Source organism: Diabrotica undecimpunctata, chromosome 1 (assembly GCF_040954645.1).
Source record: "Diabrotica undecimpunctata isolate CICGRU chromosome 1, icDiaUnde3, whole genome shotgun sequence".
Lineage (NCBI taxonomy): Eukaryota > Metazoa > Arthropoda > Insecta > Coleoptera > Chrysomelidae > Diabrotica > Diabrotica undecimpunctata.
Window position 1 is genome coordinate 133,375,427 of NC_092803.1, and position 22,638 is coordinate 133,398,064.

The 22,638-nt window shown below is 30.7% G+C and overlaps 1 long non-coding RNA gene across 1 annotated transcript in view; it reads right to left on the reverse strand.

Moving 5' to 3' along the window:
• Positions 1 to 21,188, reverse strand: part of LOC140432021 (uncharacterized) — a 38,664-nt gene extending 17,476 nt beyond the window's left edge. Inside the window, exon 1 of the long non-coding RNA XR_011949753.1 lies at positions 20,708 to 21,188. This is a non-coding gene — a long non-coding RNA (uncharacterized lncRNA). The remainder of the gene's footprint in view (positions 1 to 20,707) is intronic.
• Positions 21,189 to 22,638: the final 1,450 nt, after the last annotated feature.

The following is a 22,638-nucleotide window of genomic DNA, read 5'->3' on the forward strand; positions in this document are numbered from 1 at the left end:
TGATTTCTCTTACTTGGGATGCCCTATATAAAATGAATTTAAACAGGAACTCAATATTTTGAGATATCACAGACTACTAAAAACATTTCATAAGCCATCTAAAATGATGTATCACAGAATTCCCCTCTATTAATTACGTTTTTGGTTAAAAAAATAAAAACTTACTTTTTTTTAAACATTATTTAGAACAAATCCTAAAAACCGGATAATATGATCATCCCAAATTGCAAATCAGCTTCTTTCGATAAGAAAATCGCCTATAATAATTTTTAATAAACTCTTGACACAGTCTTTTTGTAAATATGAATTAAAATCAAGAATAACTATTTTACTTGGACACCCTGTACCTCTGTTAATATTAGCTTATATAAATAAGCACAATTCATCTAGATTTTTAAGCCAAAGTGCTCAAAATGACAATTTAGTTTAATACCTTTGGTATAATTAACCTTTCCCTAAATACATATCAACCATCAGTTTACAACGTCCTTTATAATTATTCATTTTTAAACACACCTTCCTGAACCAAAACAAACGACTGTTGTAACTAAATAATAATATCTTATACCATCTATTGAAACGAAATCTCTCTGGCCTTGGCTAAAAATAGAATTCCCCAATTCTCTAAACAAAATAATGACAAAGCAATGTTGCCACATAGTATGGATCAGGATGGTACTAATTGTAATAATGTATATAAAAATCATGTATATTCAAGAAATTGTTTCCAGCGCCAAAGTGGCAAATGGCTGAACTAAAAAATGCAATCCTGAACCACAATACAAACAGGTTTCTCTTGGATTCCGAATGACATATTGAATTGAAAGTTAGGCAGTTTTGTCCGCTGATGGCACCACTAATTAAAAAAAATGATTTAATTTGTAAATTTTAAATCATATGTCAGTTATATAAGGAAACCAATCCTGAACCAATATACAGGTTCAGGATCGTAAACGGGGTTCAGGTTTGTGCTTAAGTTTTACTATCGAAGGCTCAGGATTGTACTAAAAACAAATATATATATATATATTTATGTATACATATATATATATATATATATATATATATATATATATATATATATATATATCAGTAGGACAAAATCCTACTTTTTACATTTATTCGAATAACCGGTAAGGAAAGGAGCACCTCTTGATTAACTCCAATTTTTTATCCATTACCTGAGTGGCAATGAATTGTTGATTTATTATTGATATATACTCTTTAAGACGACTGTTACGACCTAGTTCGTGATAATTTACTGCAAAACATTCTAGCTTTTTATTTTTAGGCCAAAGAAATAAGCTATTTTCGTGACACTTTTTGATAAATCTATCTAACAACTGCTTTGGATAAGTTTAGGGATATCAGTATACAATAAATTAAATATGCAAAAGATTGGATGTCATCTTTTACTTATAACCATTATATAAAAAACGGAAGATTAAAAATATATTCTAAACAAAGTAATTGTTATAAACCTTGTATAATCTATCTTTATAAAAGTCTAAGATGACTAGTCACACCGTTTGTCCAGTAAGGTAACTACGCGACCTAGGAAAGAAATTTGAACTACCAACATCTGACATTTCAATCATATGTTGTTCTTGAAACGATATGGTTGATTTATTGCTAGTTCTTTCTACAAATTGATGATTCGAATATTCTTAGTCGGAAATTTTACTACTTCACAGTAATTAATTTTTTCGCAAAATTGCTAAAAACATAGGTTACTGTAAGGTAAGATTAATGACGTATAATCTATATTTATTATACGTTATTGGGTAAGATACACATAAATACACTTACTATAGAAATAAAATTATATTTTTAACAAACGTCAACATTGTACCAAAATAAATAAAGGTAAATAGAAATAAATAAAATTAAATCAAGTTTAACAGACTTCGTAAAATTAAATACCAATTAAATGAAATTAAATAAAACTAAATCAAAGCCATAACTTTAAAAAAGCTGCTTGCTATACCGTTTCTGCTTCATTTCCCATCTAAAATGCTAAGGTCCGTTCTGCTCATTTTTTGAGCGTTTTGTGGTGACGGTAGAATAGTTCGTCGGATCGTACGTATGATACATCATTGGAAAGAAAAGGGGATAGAAAATATGTTGAGATAGATAAAACACACATTGCGACATTGTCAAAACGATAGTACATCATATCTGCTTTGTTATTGGTTCGATTGGACCGTTGATGTGATAAATGAAAGGGGAGGATATAACGAATATATTTGTATAGAAAAAATTAAAAAGGCGACTACCAAAAATGCACTACACAGTGTCTGCAATATAAATGAACATATAGTTCCTAAACCTTCTATTCATATATATATATATATATATATATATATATATATATATATATAATATATATATATATATATATATATATATTATACATATATATATATATATATATATATATATATATATATATATATATATATATATATATATATATATATGAATTTACACTACATGTTTTTTGTAAGAAAACTTTTACAAAAATGTTTATAACATTGATCAGCTTTTTAGCCTGTCAATAGACTGTCAATTTTTCATGTAAAACTATTTGTAGCTTATTCCTGATGATGTCGATGACCATCGACGAAATATTGGAAAAATAAAGAAATAAAGAGTACACTTCTCTTCTTTCCCAAAGAATCTCAAAGTTTTTCTTCTAACTTTAACAGCTGTGATTAACACTATTTTATATTATATAGTTATATATATATATATATATATATATATATATATATATATATATATATATACATATATTTGCATAGTCTACCTATACAAAGGGATTCTTCGTGATCATCAGACGAAAATATGGCCTAAACAGTACGATACTACTTAAGAGATGGAGCAAACTGAACGAGAAATTGGCGAGAATCGAAGCAAAAAAGACCTTTTTAATCCAACTCAGGAAGACAAAGAAATACCCACGTTTTATTAGTGATCGCACCGATTACCTCATGCTGTCCACTATGGGTTCCCTGTCAAACAAATTGACAAGAAGAGCTGATTTCATCAACATGCAGGTGAGAGCACGATTGTTGAACTTCCATATTTCGTCCGTACATTCCGATATAGCATTCATTCATCGACAAATGTCAAACATATTCATCCAACTTGAACATCTCCTTCCCTCCACCATTTGGATCAGTATGAATCTACCCTAATCAAAAAATATAACTTCTTTCTACATAAATCTCTATTTTATCTCCAAAACCCTCATTCAAGGACTAGTAAGTAAGTCTAAGTAAGTTTTAACGTAGTCTCCTTCTTCACGAATCTTCCACTTTCCAGTGTATTAACTTCTCTTCGTAACCATTGGAATTAAATCCAACCACACAGTCCGATATATTGGATAAGTTTTTCTGAATTATTAAAATTGATTTTTACACCAACTATTTAATTTTCAATGACAAATATTATCGTCAAATTTTTGGAACTCCTATGGGATCCACGATTTCTCCTATTCTAGTCAACTTTGTACTAGACGATTAATGAGAGTATCAAGAAGTGAGATTTCCAGGTTCCCTTTGTAAAACGGTATGTCGACGATCTGATTTTAGCAACCCCGCCGGACAAGACGGTGGACACCTTATCAGTTTTTAACTGCTTTGATCCGCACCTACAATTTACAAGTGATTTGAGGTTGATAACAGTATCCCGATTACAGATTAGTCACTACCTGGTAAATAAAAGAAATGGCTAGCAACCGTTTCTTAAATTACCATTCGACACACCCAATACACATGTTGACACACCCGCTATACAAAGAAGAATCTCTCAATCTACTGAAGTCAATTCTCATAGATAACTCCTATCCGGCATTCATCATCAATAAATTTCTATATTCCAAAGGTATGGGCAGTCCATTACTAAAACACATAACGGGCTAACATTAGCCTCCATTTCTTACAAAATACAGGTGAATAAGTCCCCTCTCACTCCTGAACAAACTACAAAATATTCTTCGCTCCTGTACTTCCCACAAATCACTAACAAGCTTAATAAACTTTTCAAAAACTTAAAAGTACCTTTAACTGTTAAAATAGCCTTAAAAAACACCAGAACCTTAGGAAAGTTATTTTCAGAGACAAAACTCCATTGGCCCCTTTAGAACAAACTAATGTCGTCTATCATATATCCTGCGCAGAGTGCAACTCCTGCTACATTTGCCAGACCAGCCGCTCTCTTCAAGGTCGACTAACGTCTCACAAAAGCGACATTATGGATGGATTTCTAAACCATCTTGTGCCCTGGCACAACATGCCATTTCAACTAAACACAGTATCGATTTCACGAATACCAAAATACTGTGCAAACAACAAAATTATTCATAAGCGATCCATCCTTGAAATGTGCCAAATTCTAAAACATCCAGCGTCCCTAAATAAAAGAACCGACAGATATTGACTGACAGAACTTGAGCCAGATATATCACTCTCTCATCATACAAAACAAATAAAAAAAAACCCTTATAAGACATTAACTTAATTCCTATTCTTCTTTCTTTTTTTTTTGTTTTTTTTTTCTTCTTATTCTTATTCTCAACCAAATCTTATTCTCAACCAAATCAAATTTTTTGCGAATTTTTAAAATAGTTATTTCCATTGACCGTCCATTTGCGATTTTCTATTAATGAACGATTTCATTATAGGCAACACAACATACATTGCTTGCATAAATTAATTAAACGATCTGTGATTGGTAGTGACCTGTGGTGTAGGCAACCAAGCATATACCTATTTATATTCCCACTAAAAAATTTAAAATGAAGTAGCCGCTGTTAATAGTATCTGTCATTGTATGTCATTATTTTATTGTTTAAAATTCTGTGTATTTGAAAAATAAATATTTGAATGAATAATTTCAGTAATATATACTTCGTAAAATAGTACAATTACGAAAAAGTTTTGTAACAAACTCGTGAATAAAAATGGCGATTAACAATCTCGAACATTAACGTTAAAATATCTCGTTAATTGCCCTTATTAATACACTTGTTGGTTAAATAACTACTAATAATTTTTAAAAAATTAACTTTTGAAACTATAGCTGTAATAATTAAGCAACAAATTAACAAAAAATACTTTACAAATCCTTATTTTAAAAGATTTTCTATGCTTTTCAGTAAAACTGTCTCACTTTTCCATATGGTTTACTAGTTATCACCTTTAGTATTTAAAATCAAATAGCGATCTTACATTGTTTATATATTATTTAAAAATAAAAAATGACGTTTATTCTCAAAGCAGTTGTTAGATACCTGTATCAAAAAATGTCACAGGAAAATCCTTAGTTCTCTGGTCTAGTTGTTGCTTTCACCCTGAATATTTTAATTTATTATGTAGACGTAATACTGATTAATGAAGCGTTTAATAAATAATAGCATTAGCTGATATTTCACATTTTGATTATTTCGTCATGGAATAACCAGAACGTATAAGATCAACATCTTTTTTAGATATAACGCATATTTTGTTTATTTTAATTGATGACTAGTAATGAATGAGTAGTTGTGTTTTTGTTGAACAAATAATGTGGCCTTGACTTATTGCAGTTTGAATAAGTATTGGTTGAAAATAGGTATGACAAACATTGAAAAATATTATAATCGTAAGAATCTGCTGCACATTAAGAACGTTATTATTTTCTTCATAAAATGACGGTGCTTATAGCACGAGGGATTCAACTCACGTTCATAATGTAGTTAACCATAATCAAACTTGAATTTTCCATACATCGTAACACCAAGCTAACAAAAGTAGATGGTAAAAAGCTGATCGTTTACCAAGACTTAATGAAAACTATGTTGCTCAACTCGGGGCTTCATTGGGGTGGATAAGGGCAGGAATAATAAAAAAGTAACAGATCAAAGGCAGATAAATAAATAAAAGGTAGATAATAATTAAATAACAGATTGACAAAGAAAAACAAGAAACACGGAATACAGCTGTAAAACAACTGTATTCCGTGTAACAAACTGTAAAATAAAATGGACACCAATAAGTTTTAACCTGAAACTTATAAAGGAAGAAAGATTTAATAAACTAAAAATTTGATTGACATTAATTTTGCTTGAAGGTATCAGAAAAACACTTCAGAAAACATATTAACGGCATTAAAGACATTTAAGAAAATTATAAAAATCGACATATTTACCCATAGGCTAAAAGATATTATATATTCAATAAAATACTTTATAAAACTAACATAGCCATACCATTATATGGTGATCAAATAAAACAACAACAAGGGGAAATATGTTAGAAAACGTTTTTAATACTATAAACTTATGCCTACCCACGAACGACTCTCCAGCAAAATTCAATATGGCTACGGAACATCATCCGCCATTGAACTCTCCATATGCGAACCCTCATTACTGACCCAAGTCGATTGGATAGCACTAAAAGATTTATACCGTAGTGACCAAATCAAAAACTTCAGAATCCAATAATGACACATTCAAAAGCTTCAATCAGATTGTACTGAATGATGTTAATATAACTAGAAGAAAATCTCAACTTAAAAAAACACAAACCAGTTCCCTGGTGGAACAAACAAATAAGAATCCTGGCAGAAATACATAAATAGAACATTAACAACAGCACAGATATATCATCGGTTTTAAAAAAAGTTAAAAAAATAATAGGACAGGATACCAACAAATTGTAAGTCTAAAAAAGAAAGGACGTTATTAACTGAACCACAGGACATAGTGAATGAACTAGCTGAAACCCATCAAAAATTTTCATCCAGCCAAAATTACAGAAACAAGTTCCTAACCTATAAAACAACGAGGAGGCAGTATCTGTTATAATTTTAGACGAATTCAACCATATCAATAGAGCTCTTAGTTATGGAGTGTTTCTAGAAGCACTTAATAGCATAAAAGATACTTCACCATGTCCAGACGACATACCAATACAATTTATTAAAAAACTTTCCATAAAAGCAAAAGAATTTCTACTCCAAATATTTAATATTATTTGACCATAAAAATGATTTCCAAAAATTTGGAAAATTGCCGTTGCTATCTTTATAAATAAACTAAATAAAAATAAATTACAACCAGAATTAAATCATCCTATATCATTAACATGTCCTATATCATTAATAGCCTTATAAAAAAATAGTCAAAGAATTAATGTGGAACTTAGAACACAATGATCAACTTACCATTGAAGCTGGCTTCAGACCAGGTAGATCTATAAACGACAACAATATACATTGGGAAAACGTTATTCACGAAGCTTTTAAAAATAATAAAAAATGTATGGCAATTTACTTTGACATAAGTAAAGCATTTGATACAGTATGTAAACACCGTACATTGAACATTCTAAAAAAGATGTTATATCAAGGACTTTTGCCTACACAAACATTTTTTTTTAACTCAAAGAACATTCCAAGTTCGCGCGAATAGTTCAATATCCTATCTTAGAGAACAACAAACCATAAGCATAGTATATTGCTTAAAAAGAATCAGTAGGTTCACTCTCATATTTTCACGCTTCCAATTTTGAATCCACTCCTAGGTCCGTGCCGGTTCATGCGCAATAGATTTGGCGAAAAATGCTGCTGTTGCAAGATTTAAAATATTCCATTAGTTTCAAAGAACATTCCAAAATTATAATAAAATAATTATTATTATAGAAGTTCTTTGGAAAGTGGAAAATAAATTTCATAAATGGTAAAATTCGTCACATACCCACTATACACACTACTAAAGTTTGAAAAATCATATTGCCTAATTGACTTAATCTATTTAAATAATGAATCATAAGTATCCATCGTATTTGTCAAAGTGAAACAGAATTGTACTAAGTAGTACTTGTAAAGAATTTCTACGTCCTTGGAGATCAGTATATCACTGTTCTAGAAGTAGAAACACATAATTGTAAAATTTTGAAAAATGACTTTATCATGTTGGAGGGGTTAAAACTGCATTTTCTATATATTTTTAAATCACCATAACTGTACTTACGGAATCACCGGTCATGGCGAAATTCGTAAGTAAAATTACGACGATCTACAAATATGTTGAAAATGCAGTTTTGATCCCTCCGATACAATAAAGTCAGTTTTCAAAATTTTAGAGTTATGTCATTATACTTCTGGAACAGCGATATATGCTATCACTTTTCCATAGTTTTCTGGAAGTGGAATCTGATTTTATCTTTCAAAATTCTGATTTGACTGTTACTGTTCCTGTCTGTGAGTATCTTAGCTGGGTATAACATATGTTCTATTATTTTATATTCTGCAAGAATTTGGGTATTAACTTATTTGCAGTAACTATTTAACAGGCCTCCCAAAACCCAGCTTTGGTTTGATTCGTCATGCTTTAGTCTCAAAAAAAACCTAAGCTATGTAAAAAACATAATTTTCTTGAACCTTTTGAAAAAGAATATTAAATAGCTGAGAAGATATATCGCATGTCAGGATTCGATCAATTAATTTTGTACTCAGCTTGAAGCCTTTTTTAAGTCAATAAATCAAAATTTGTCTTAAGGAAAATCTATTTTTATCCATAGTGCCCTATCATATCTTGTATGTCGCTATACGTTCATTAATATTGAAGACACTGTGTATCTTCCCTATCTACCCTTTTAGTAGTCGCCTTGTTTATTTTTTCTATCTGAATATATTCGTTATATCCTCCCCTTTAATTTGCTATGTCGCATGTTAGGATTCAATCAGTTGTTTATTTTGTACTCAGCCTGAGGCATTTTTTAAGTCAAAAAATCAAAATTTGTGTTATGGTAAATCTATTTTTATCCGTAGTGCCCTATCCTATCTCGTATGTCGCTATACGTTTATTAATATTGAAAATACTGTGTAGTGCCGCCCTTTCATTTAACGTATTTTTTCTGTCTCAACAGCATTTTTACAGCTTTTACTTAATTATATTTAATTTTGGTAGATGTTGGTAGTTCAGATTTTTTTCCTAGGTGGCGTAGTTACCTTACTGGACAAACAGTGTGACATCCTAGCCTTTTAGATCGATAGATTCTTCCAATTGTAAATGTATGTAAAAATTTGAGTTTAACTAACTACGTTGTGAACGTAGTGATCCTACAGTGGGATTTTTAGGCTATATGACATTTTTTCATTTCATTGTTTTGTTATTAATAAGTTGTGATTGTGGAATATATATATATATATATATATATATATATATATATATATATATATATATATATATATATATATATATATATATATATATTCTAACTTTTATTCAAAGTTCGCTACTTGTGTCTTTATAATCTTGTTTTTATTATAACTGCTATCGTAAAATTGAAATCCTCAAAATATAATTTATAATTCGAATGTATTATTATTTTTTCATCTATAGAAATTGGTTTCCTCATTAGCTCTTCGTTTTATGAGATTTCTCACCAGTAACAGTGAATACAGCGTGATTTTCTAATGAATACAAAAAATTAAATATTCGATTAATCCAAACTGATGGATTCAACATAATACATTTTGAAGGACAATCAGTAATCATTATTTGGGAAACTATCGATAATTGTCGAAAACTTCAAATTAAGGAAAGTATTCATTATTCCGAAAATCTCATTAAATTTTAGGTCGCCACAAGTCATACTTTTCCTATTTATTTTCGAGCAGTGTATTAAAAATTATATTGAGCAGTGTAACAAAAACTGGAATTTAACTGCGCGTGGAACTCATGCGCGTGAAAAAAATGGAACATGAAGAAAAAAGGACTGGCGGCAGAGTGAACCTACTGATTCTTTTTAAGCAATATACTGTGCCATAAGTATCCCTTATTAGTCCTACTCAATGTTTAAAAGAATTAAACCTGTTCAGACAAGACTATCTGCAGATGACCTGATTTTTACATTAAACGCATTAATTGTATAGCTTCAATATTACAAGAACATTTAAATAAACTAGCAAATTGGTTTCTAAGTCCCGGTTTTAGTTTTTGTTCTAATAAAACAAAATGCATAATATTTTTAAAAAAAGATATCGACGATAAACCTAATGCTTGAAAACCAAAATCTTTCCTGTACAAACGAAATAAAATATCTAGGAATGATATTTGATCAACAGTTAAATTGAAAAAATCATATTCAGCAGTTATTTTATGTCAAAATAGACTCAACTTGTTAAAGTACCTAACTCACAAAACCTGGGGTGTCGATGGTAAAGCAGTACTCATAGATCATTAATTCGTTCCAAAATTGATTACGGATGTACACATGCATCTGCCAGCACAAGAACGTTAAAACCTTTTGATACGTTACATAACACCTCGTTAAGGATTATATTTAGCTGAAATAGGTGAACCACGCTAAAGCGTCGTAGGCAACTATTCAACCTTTTATTACACTTCTAGCATAAGTGTAAATAAAAGAATTCAAATTAATAACATTTTAGACATATCCATGACTAATAACTCTTCAAAGTTCATTTTCCTAAATTTCCAAGAATCCATCATGCAGTGAAACTACCTAACTGGAAGGAATTTCTACTCTTAGATCAATACAAAAATATACAGAGTGGTCCTTAAGTAATTGTACAAACAGGAGCCGTAGATTCTACACTTTAAAATATTACGATTTAAGCCAACTTTTTTTAAAAAAAGGTTTATATTAGGAAAAATACAGGGTGTTAAAGTGGAAATTTAAAATGATATTTTTCGCTATAACTTTTACGTTTGTAAATATTTTTGGACAAAAATTTGCTGGATGCTTTTGAGTAGGATAAATTATAATTTTATACAAACTTTAATGTAACTGATAGAGGGCCACATACTTACCATATGTGTGGCATACATTTGCGCTTAACTTTATTGCTCTTCAAGTTAGCTCTGTTTGTTTTAAAAAATATTAAAGATAAATTATTTTTACAAAGAAAAGGTATACTTGTAAGTAACCTTACAATTCAACCGTTTTCGAGATAATCGCATTTTATAAGTCAGCTGCGTAATGATTAGCCAGCTGTAGATAAGCATAATTCATAGCTTATTCTTATTAAAACAACTCAAAGATAATAATGTAACAACAAAAAATGTTTTGTTTTTTCTTCTAAATGTGTCTATCTTCTAGATATGTTGGCGACCACATTGACCCATCTTATTCTATTCACAGCAGCTCGAAATAGATCAGTTGATGTTAGACCAGTCCACTTCCTAAGATTGGCCAGCCAGGATATACGTTTAGATCCAGGGCCTCTCTTACTCTCAATCTTGCCTTTTAGAATCAGCTATAGAAGTCGGTATTTATCATTACGCATGATGAGGCCGAAGTAAGCCAATTTTCTGTTTTTTATGGTATTTTTAATAATTTCTTTGTATTTTCTTAGCCTCTGAAGCATAGTTATGTTACTTGTGTGGTGTAATATGAGACCCTCAACATACGTCGGTAGCACCACATTTCAAATGCTTATAATCGTTTTATGGCATCTTCTGTAATGCTCCAGTTTTCTATTCAATAGAGGAGGAGACTAAAGACTTTACATCTAAGAATTCTTATGCGTATATTGATACTTGAAGATAAGTTGCAGATAATCTTCCCAAGGCTGTTAAAAGAGCTTCTAACTTTTTCAATACGAGTTTTTATTTCGTAGCTGTGATCCCAAGTATCCTTATTGCAGCCCAAATAGCATATTTTTTCCACTCTTTGCATTCTTTTTGTCTTCTTGCAATTTAGTTTTAAGCCGTATTTGTTACATGCTTCTACAATGTTATCAACCATCCTTTGAAGCCCCTGCGCCCTATCTGCCAGCAACACTGTGTCATCTGCATATATAATATTGTTTATAAGTGGACCATTTACAGCAATCCCATCTTTTGATTCGTCCAACGCCTCCCTAAAAATGTTTTCAGAGCATATGTTGAATAATGCCGGTGACAATATGCAACCCTGTCTATCTTCTTTTTCGACTATGAAGATCTCGGACAGTTCATTTTTTAATCGTGTTGTTGTTTTTGTTGGAGATATAAGTTTGAGATCAGTCTTATATCCTTACCATCGAGTCCTGCTGTTTTTAGGATATCGATTAGTTTTCCATGTGGGACTGTTTGTTTTGTTATGACTGCTAAATGTCTTATTGCAGAAAAAATTCTTCACCTTCTGTTTTAGGTGCCGTGTCCGTATTCAAACGTTGGTTGTCATCATGTTTACAATTTTCCTTTTCTATCGCTTCTTAAGTTTCTATACTGGCGTTGTATTACTTTTTCTTTATTGAATAATGCTGAAAACTCAAAATATGTGGTTTATGGAATATGTTACAACACCACATTCTAGATAGAAAGCAGTGAAAACATGTTTAAATACAACTTTTCTGAACGTTGGATTGGTCGTGGTAGTCATATTCCTTGGTAATGTGGTAAGATACATAGGTATTTAATTCATAAAAAATCCAGAAGAATTCTTATTATTCTTTATGTAAATTGTTAACCCATTTTTATTAGGACAATTAGAAACTAGAGCACAGGTACTGAATAACACATATGTGCCTTGTTTCATAACACTTTTGCTACAAATCCAACCTTAAAGACTCAATAGTTTTACAAAAACATTATCTTTGGTCTAATAACCAATATTGTTATACATATAGGAAACACACAGGCAATTTAATTTAGCATAATATTAGTTCGTTAGTAAATCATAATAGTTCATTTGTTCGAGATGTAGTTATAGTTACTTGTAAGCTGTAACGTAATCATATAAATAAGTAATGTTATCGATAGGTTATTCCGTGTATATATAAATAACTAATGAACGAGATACATCACAGTTTAATATATTATTTATCCCCTGCGACAAATAAGATGTAGTTCCATAATATACGATAAGATTTGGATATGTATCCAACAGAATATATTCATCCATTATACATTATAGCCACCACGTAGCCCAGAATTTAATCCGTTTGACTTTGGTGTATGGGGCGCATTAAAACAACGTGTATGTGTATATAAGAATCTCATAAATATTCGCAACCAACTATGGGAAGAAATAAATAATGCAGCAGTTTTTTTAGAACCAATGATTCTATTGAATATGAGACGATCTTTTATGGAATATATTAACAAATTAATTAAAGAATATGGTGGACATATCGAATACTTACTTTGACAAAAAGTTATGTTATTTAAAAGGAAAGACAGTTAAGATTTGATTTTACGTATAGTGCGTCTGTGTATCCGCTTATACGTATTTCACTCTAAAAGGGGTCCTCGGAGCCGATATTCACAAACGCTCTGAACGTAACAACAAGAATATATGATATGTTGTGGAATGCAATTTTAGATTCCCCATGTCTCTAATTACATCTTTATCAACGTCTGTTTTGCTTTGCAATTCTTAGAAGGCACAGATTAAAGCAGAAATCTGAATTTGGTTTTGAAAATTAGTTTACGGATTTATTATTTTATTTAGTTTAACTATTTCTTACATTGGTTTGTAAACAAAATGTTTTGATTATGACTTTAATTTAACATAAAACCTAAAATGTTTGATGAAAATCCTATTATTCTGTTATTTTGTCAAATCCTATTATTAATTATCCTGATGATATATTTATTTTATTTAATATTTCGTTAACAATTAACTTTAGTTATAGGTATTTTATACCAAAATTCAGAGGTAATAATGTTTTTGTCTATTTTTCCTTCATTGCCTGGAGAGATTGCCTTAAATCAGAATTATGTAGCTGATTTGTAAAATGCGATTATCTCGAAAACTGTTGAGTTTTGAAGTTATTAACAAGTATACCTTTTTTTGTTAAAATAATGTTTCTTTAATATTTTTTGTCATAGATATATTGTCACACATATTAACAGGAAAACTCTATCTTGCAATTTACCTCAATTTATCTCATGCAATTTACCAAGCAATACTACACGCAAATGCACATGAGATGAACAAAATAATAATCGTCACACATTCTATGTCACCACTACACATAGTCACATAAGAAAAATCTACACGCAAAATCCATTTATCTTTACTAATATAGAAAGAGGTAAAGAAAATTGCATACTGAAGACACAAGCAATAAGTTTCTTTGGGTCCCATCCTATGTTAGAATAGCGGGTAATAAAGCAGTAGACAGAAATTCCAATAAAACCATAAACGATAACAGTATCACCATGTTACCCCAATTTGTAAGTACGGATCTAAAAAGCTATTTTACGAAAATCCACACCATCAAAGCTTCAAGTGATATAATATAAGATGGACCATGACAACCACTCGAGGTATCAAGACAAAAGCGAATAATTTTTTCCCGTTTACGACTTGAACATACCCAGTTTTATCATGAACGTTTGTTTAAAAAAGAAGAACGCCCAATTTGTGATGAGTGTGGTAGTAAAAAATGCGAAATACCATTCATGGGCCATATAATTAAATACCATTTATCAAACAATCTTACATTTTAAATTTAAAAAACACTATCAAGAACCTACTTTTGTTTTAAAAAGACTTCAATCTATTAGACAAAGAGTAATTAACTGTTACCGTTTCGCTAATAACCTTATTAGGTTAAAGCGGGATTTTTGTAAATAGAAAAAAATAAGAAAGTAGTTCCCGTGCGTTATGTGAAGATTATAAGACGTTTGTATAACAAAGTAACAAGTAGTGTTAGGACATGTAAAAAAAAGATTATATCATATATGAACGAAAATTTACTACAATAATTCTAGTAAGGAATAATAAGCAAACTGTAACTAGCACACAAGACGTAGGAAGCACATGAGAAAAATTTAGAATCTCTTTAATAAAAAAGCCAGTGATTGGTAGATAAATATATTCCAAGAAATAATACTTGATATCTTAACATCAGAATCTACAAAAACCGGTTAACTCAGCAAAGACTAGAAAGGTCGTAAGCCCACACTACATAATGCAGAAATGATAAAACTTATCAATGAAGAAAACCTTTAGACAGTGGCATTGCAAATGAATAAAATCTAAAACATGGCATGTCATCGTAGGTGATTTTTGTTTAATAACCTGTAAAAATAATAATGAAAATCTATATTAATCAAATGAATCGCCGAAATGTTTGCACGGCATCATTTCAGAATGACTGAACCAAATTAGATTCTTTTTTTGTTGTGTTTGTTATTATCACTCAATAACAGTTTTCTTTTCATTCTAAATAGCAATACAACTAATAGATGGCGCCATACTATGGCTAACAAGGAAGCTAGGATTAACAAAATAAATGTCGGTATTGATAGACTGGGCAACAGCCATACCTCACTGAGTATACCGGTTCTCATTCGATCACCGAAGTCAAGCAGTGTCAGTTGTCAGATAATACCTTGGATGAGTGACCGCTTGAGAACATCGCATGTTCTTACCATGGGAAACCTTTCTTCTCCGAGACCGCTGGACCAATTTTTACAAAATTTTATGTTTATTCTGTAGGTCTTAGAATATGTTGTTATCTATTTTTCATACCGCTAAGGGGTAAAGGCGGTTCAACCAAAATATTTTTTTATTTTATTTACAAAAATTTTTATTTTTATATTTGTATGAGGTAGCAATAGAAAATACATACAGCCCTTAATTTTCACCCCTTTATTACTAACCCCATTTTAATATCCATGTTAGTGTCTCAGAGTTAGTTGAAATGTTTCTCCTAAATAGCTAGAACGATTTTTACGAAATTGTATTTTCATCCCCTTGAGGGGTAAGAGTGGTTCATCCCAAATATTTTTTTATGTTTATAAACAAAATTTTTTATTTTTATGTTTTTATGATGTGGCAATAAACAATACAGACAGCCCTTAATTTTAGCCCTTTTATTACTTACCCCCTTTTTTTTAATAGACGTATTAGTGTCACAGATTTAGTTGCCATACTTCTTCGAAACCGCTTCACCTATGTTGATGAAATTTTATATTTACATTCAGTAGGTATGGGAATCGGACGTGATCTATTTTTCATATCCCTAAGGGGTAAGGGTGATCTATCCCAAACATTTATTTTATTGTTTGGACAATTTTTTTTATATTTTAATAACGTAACTAGTGTGACATAGTAGTTAGTGTTACAGAGTAAGTTTTGAAATGGTTGGACCGATTTTTATAAAAATTTTTATGTATACTCGGTTGAATATACTACTCTGAATTTGCTTCTAGGAAAGTTATTTTCATTTAAATCAGTTAATATGTAAAATGGATAATAAATATTATCATTGCGGCAAAGATCATCAAGGAAAAATACAAAGGATAGGATGTCTTGATCCCGCGTATACTGATAATTTCAACGAACATACCATTTGGTTTAAAACGTTTACAATTTCCCGTGCTTTTAGCATCTACAATGACAATAAACAAATCAAAAAGCCAACCGTTCAAATTTTGTGGAATTAAATTAGAGTTTCCATGTTTTGCGCATGGCCAATTATTCGCGTGTTGGAAAATCTTCATCGTTTTATATTTATTTAATGCAAAAGAATAAACATATTTTTATCATCGTAGTCGTAGTATGTAGTTTTTGTTAAATAATCTATAATATTAATGATGAAAATTATTCTCTGTCTGTCTCTCGACAGAGGATCATTAAAGATAGGAAATCTGACGTGGCCGTATACGTGGTGAATCGAGGAGCTGGCATAACTAGACACTCGGTTAAGAATGGTTATGTTAAGGTATATGTCGGAAATCTGGTAGGATATAATTGCTATGTTTCACCAAACATCCCGCTTCAAGTATATGAAAAGTACATTGACTCGATTATGCAAGAGGCTAGGATGGAGCCTGTACCGGTCGTCATAGCTGGTGACCTGAATTCGAAGGATCGTCCATGGAACCCACGAGTGCAAGATGGGAGAGGGAAATACCTATCAGAATGGATCCACGCCATGGGGCTTACCGTGTTAAATAACGGTAAGGCACCTACATACGTAAGAGGTAATAGTGAATTTATTTCTGGATATTACACTGGTTTTAACGACATTTCTAAACAGGGCGTTAGCTGGACTGTTTTGGAAGAAGAATCGCAGAATCGTATGATATTTTATTCGAATTCTGATCAAAGTCATTGTCAAATTTATGTTCACGTTCATTGGGCCTATACTCTTCATTGTTATCTGATTGCTCATCGCTAATAATATTATTAACAATGTCATTATTAATAATATCAATCTATATATATATATATATATTATATATATATATATATTATATATAATATATATATATATATATATATATATATATATATATATATATATATATATATATATATATATATATATATATATATATATATATATATATATATATATATATATATATATATATATATATATATATATATATATATATTCAGGGATTCTACAGTATTCACTGCCTTCCCTCGCTCAATCGTTTTCATCTCTCTCTGTTGTCTCATTCTTCATCGTTTAGGCCTCTCTTACTCATGGCGTCGTCTACTTCGTTCCTACAGGATTTTCGGGGTCGTCCTCTTTTCCTCCTTTCTATGGGGCTCCATTCAGTTAGTCTCTTTATCCATCTGCTGACGCTAGTTCTTCTTACATGTCCATACCACTTTAGTGTTTTTTGTTCTATATATGTTAGTATGTCTGTTTCCATTGATGTTTTTTGCTTTATTTCGTCATTACTTCTCCTATGCATTCTTGTTACTCTGCAGCATCTTCGCAGGCATTCCATTTCTGTTGCTACTATCTTACTGCTGTTTTTATTGTTTATGATCCAATTTTTAGCCCCATATGTCATAATATTTCGCACTTATAACTTATTATAAATCTGTGTTTTTGTCTTCATATGTAGGTGTCTATCCCACCATACTGAGTTAAGTTGTTAAGTAAGGATTGCTGTTCTTGTTTGTTCCAATCTTTGTGTAATTTCTTTCTCTGTTGTTGCCTTTTTCGTGATTATAAACCCTAAGTATTTGAATTTACCCTTTCCGTAGATTGTTACGTTGTCATCAATCTGTAGATCTTCTATGTCTGCTTTATTTGTAGATACGCACTCTGTTTTCGCAAGGTTAATAGTCCTCTTTTCCTCCTTTCTATGGGGCTCCATTCAGTTAGTCTCTTTATCCATCTGCTGACGCTAGTTCTTCTTACATGTCCATACCACTTTAGTGTTTTTTGTTCTATATATGTTAGTATGTCTGTTTCCATTGATGTTCTTTGCTTTATTTCGTCATTACTTCTCCTATGCATTCTTGTTACTCTGCAGCATCTTCGCAGGCATTCCATTTCTGTTGCTACTATCTTACTGCTGTTTTTATTGTTTATGATCCAATTTTTAGCCCCAGATGTCATAATATTTCGCACTTATATTTTATAAATCTGTGTTTTTGTCTTCATATGTAGGTGTCTATCCCACCATACTGAGTTAAGTTGTTAAGTAAGGATTGCTGTTCTTGTTTGTTCTAATCTTTGTGTAATTTCTTTCTCTGTTGTTGCCTTTTTCGTGATTATAAACCCTAAGTATTTGAATTTACCCTTTCCGTAGATTGTTACGTTGTCATCAATCTGTAGATCTTCTATGTCTGCTTTATTTGTAGATACGCACTCTGTTTTCGCAAGGTTAATATCTAGGGCAGCCTTGGTATATTCTTCTTGTAGTTTCTTCATCATGTAGCTGAGGTCGTCTTGGTCCTGTGCAATCGCTACTTGTACGTCTGCAAAGCTTAACGTATATAGGTGTTCGTTCCGTACCGGTACTCCCATGCCTTCGCATGTTTTTTTTCCATGTAGTTAAGGCTTTCTCTAAGTACAATTTGAATAGGGTTGGAAATATGGAACAACCCTGCAGGAACCTTTTGTTATGGTGAAGTATTCTATGATTCTTTTTCCCATTTTAATGGACACTTTATTTTCTTTATACAGAGCTTTTGTAGCTTTTGTAGTTCCGTCTGTATTTCTAATTTGTAAATTGCCTCTCATAGTTCTGACCTAGGTACAGATTCATACGCCTTTCTAAGGTCCACAAATGCCAAATCTTTATCTCTATTTGTTGCTTTTTTCTTTTCCAACAGTTGTTCCAGTGTGTATACGTGGCCAGAAGTATATGTGGTATATATGTGTAACAATGTCAGAAGTTTCTGCATCATACTATAAGCAAAAACTGGTTGTCTTTGATTTGAGAGACAATGAAGGACACTGATATGTCTGTAGTGCTGTAGTGCTGAAAAAGTTCAACATTAACATTACACATGTGGTTTTTAAAGTAGGACATTCACAAAACGAGGGTGATTCAATGCATGTCCTGGTAGAAAAACGAAAAAAAAACACCAAGTCGTATATATTCCAGATCAATAGATAATCATAATACGATGTGCGAAAGCATCAGGCAAGCGATACCTATTCCGTAACTGAAATAAATCGAAAGCAAATTCTAAATTTTAAACTATTTAAGGACGCCCATATTAATTTTGAAGTAGATATTAAAAGTAATAAAGTAAAATGGTCTGAAATTAAATATCTACAGATACACAATGAAAATGCGAAAAGAATTCATGTAAATTATAATTACTGCGTTAATTTAGAACAAATGCCTGTAACTTAACGTTCTTCAGCTAGGTTCTTCGTCATACCCGAAATATATCAATGTTACTACAAACAATTAAAATTTTGTGGCGCTAAAAATATTCAACAATCAGATTCCGAATAAAAATTTAAATTAATTATATTATTTTGTTCATAGTGGTAGAATATTGTTGTTTTTGTAAAATTAATAATTTTTAATTAAAATTGTAAAAACTACGAGTTGATATTTTATTTAAATATACCATAAAAACTAATTTTCTCTTATTTACATTGCCAACAACTTAAAACATATAACCTTTTAATGTTAAGACGAAAAAATAATTAACACGGAGAGAGTAAAATGGTTGTTAATCGGGTTACAACCTTTTTCTACGAATAGTGATGTTTAATCTCAAGGTTGTATCGCGATCAAATTTCTCAATAGTTATTAAAATTACAAAACATACATCTCAAAGTAATCCCTCATTATAATATAAACATTGTATCGAATTAGTGTAAAAGACTTTAATCATTTCGCTACAAATTATTAAAAATGCATGTTTTCCCTTTTTGTTTTTGCCTCTTCTGTAAAATCGCTAAAAATGAGTTACAACCTTGTTCGATGGAGGTGTTGAATTAATCAATATCTACTGTAATATTCCAAATAATTTCAATTAATTTTACTGTATAAACAATAAAAACATTTTAAGTATCCTGTACATTCTTACCGTGTATAAAACTAACTAAGTACTTGTATTGTTTGTTAAATATATACTTGTGTTTTTTTGTGTTTGTTTTTTTTGTTTTTTAAAATTACTAATTAAATACCCAACTGGTATTGTTTGGCAGTACTATTTTAAACAGGCAAATTTTTAAATTACTCGTAATTTTGTAATTTTAATAATTTATAACATCGTTCTTTTTATTAATTTTATCTAAAATTATATTGTAGTTTCTCCTGATTAAGCTAACAAAAAATTAGCGAAATATAGGACGTAAAAAAGCAGTTTTATTTACAAATGTACAATAGACCGCATACCTTCTAATTCAGTACAAAATTATGTATATATATATATATATATATATATATATATATATATATATATATATATATATATATATGTATATATATATATATACATGTGTCTATAGTCATATATAAGCCTGAACTCACCTTTTTCAATATATCTCCTTGCATACTCCATTCACATACTCGAAACCATACAAACACACTTCTCTATCGTTTTTTTTTGTAGTCTGTGGAGCTTGTGAAGAGGTGGCTACCACCTCCTTGCAAGACCCGTTCACTAGTTCAAAACCCTGTAAACATTTGGTTGACGCTGGCTCTGCTAATGGTGAAGGAGCTTTTGAATCATCCTTGCAGGTTCCATTATTTGTTGCACCAGATATACATACTTGAACCTTATTTTCTGCGGTTTGAGTCCTGACCACATCGTTGCCACCTTCTAAAGGAAAGGCCAGCAACGCACTTGCAGTAAAAATAATAAAAATTAGGAGGTTCACAATTTTTTCCATATTCGCGACCATGTTTTCCGGGTTTATAACGTTTACTGCTCGTTAATGAAGCTTTATTATAAAAAAAACTTGTCGTTCGGTGGTGGACTAATCATGAACGATTTGACAAAAGAAATGATCTGTTTCGATACAGATACTACCAATTAACATGGTATGAATGTATCTGAGGTTGCAAAGGTCGCGAGCATTGGCGGGCACTGAATTGGGCCCGAATACGGTAAAATATTTAAATATGGAGATGTAGTTTAAAAACTTATAAAAGCATTAGAATATTTTTTGTGCTAATATGAATAACATTATTTCTAAAGAAAGTAATAATGAAATTGGCTCTTAACATCAAACAGATTTTTAAATACTATCCAAAAAAATATTTTATTATTTGAATTTATTTGTGTAAGTGGTATTTCAATTAGATGCTCCAACTAGAAATTTTTTAAGCGATTTACTGTAAAATCCACATAAATCTACGGCTTTTGATTAAAATGTAGGTACGCGTTAATTCGGTAAAATCTTCTGCACAACGAATTACTAGAACGAACTTATTATAAGAACTTATAAAAATAAACTATCGTTACTATTGAGAATATTTAGTTTTCTGTCTATAAATATAACAGAATTTTATTTTATACTAAGTTCAAAAATGACTAAGGATCCCGAAATGAATGTGTTTTTATAATTATGTTCCTATATTATATGTATTACATATGAGTTAACTTTCAGTTCGCCTCGGTTCTGGAAGCATAAGTCATATTTAAAGTTCTAGATCTGTTTAACTATCTTCTTCTTCATCTTTTTTAGTTTATTGGCCTCCACCTACTTGAGTATTTGCCAGCTTATCTTCACGGAATAAAGGAAAAATTGTTTATTCACCTACAATTTGAAGTATGGGACAAACAGAACAATGGTAAAAGCTTTTGGTACTTAGGGCAACTGCTAAGCATTAATTAAACAATCCCGAAATATTGCCTCGGATAGGTATAATAAAAACCCAAGATATTTATCCTGGATGAATGGATAGACAGAATGTTTATCCAGAAACAAATGATCCTATTGTTCCTTTACCTAGATTTGATTCATCTGTAGACAATTTGTAATTTTTTATATATTGTTCAAGTTATTTATTATTCTTCTTCTTTTAGTAACCTGTCCGATTATCATTCGTTGGCAATCATATTGGCAATAATAACTTTGTTTACGGCAACTTGAAACAGATTAGCGGATGTCTCTTGATACCACTCTCAGAGATTTCGGAGCCAGGATGTTCTTTTTGCTATTTTTGCCCTATAGTATGAGGTGTAGAAGATTATACCTCTCTGAATGTCTTATTACATGGCCGCAATATTATAACTTTCGATTTTTTATTGTTTTTGTTATTTATGTGTTTTTTTATTTATTATTAGATATATATTTATTTACTTTTTATCAATTCATTTAATATTTCCCATTCCCCAGAACTTTATCTTGTAAATATTCAAAACATGTATTAAGAATTTAATAACAACCAACAACGGGTTATAGAGAAGGGTTAAGAGATATAGATGCTGGGTACCTATTTTAAGCCAGTTCATT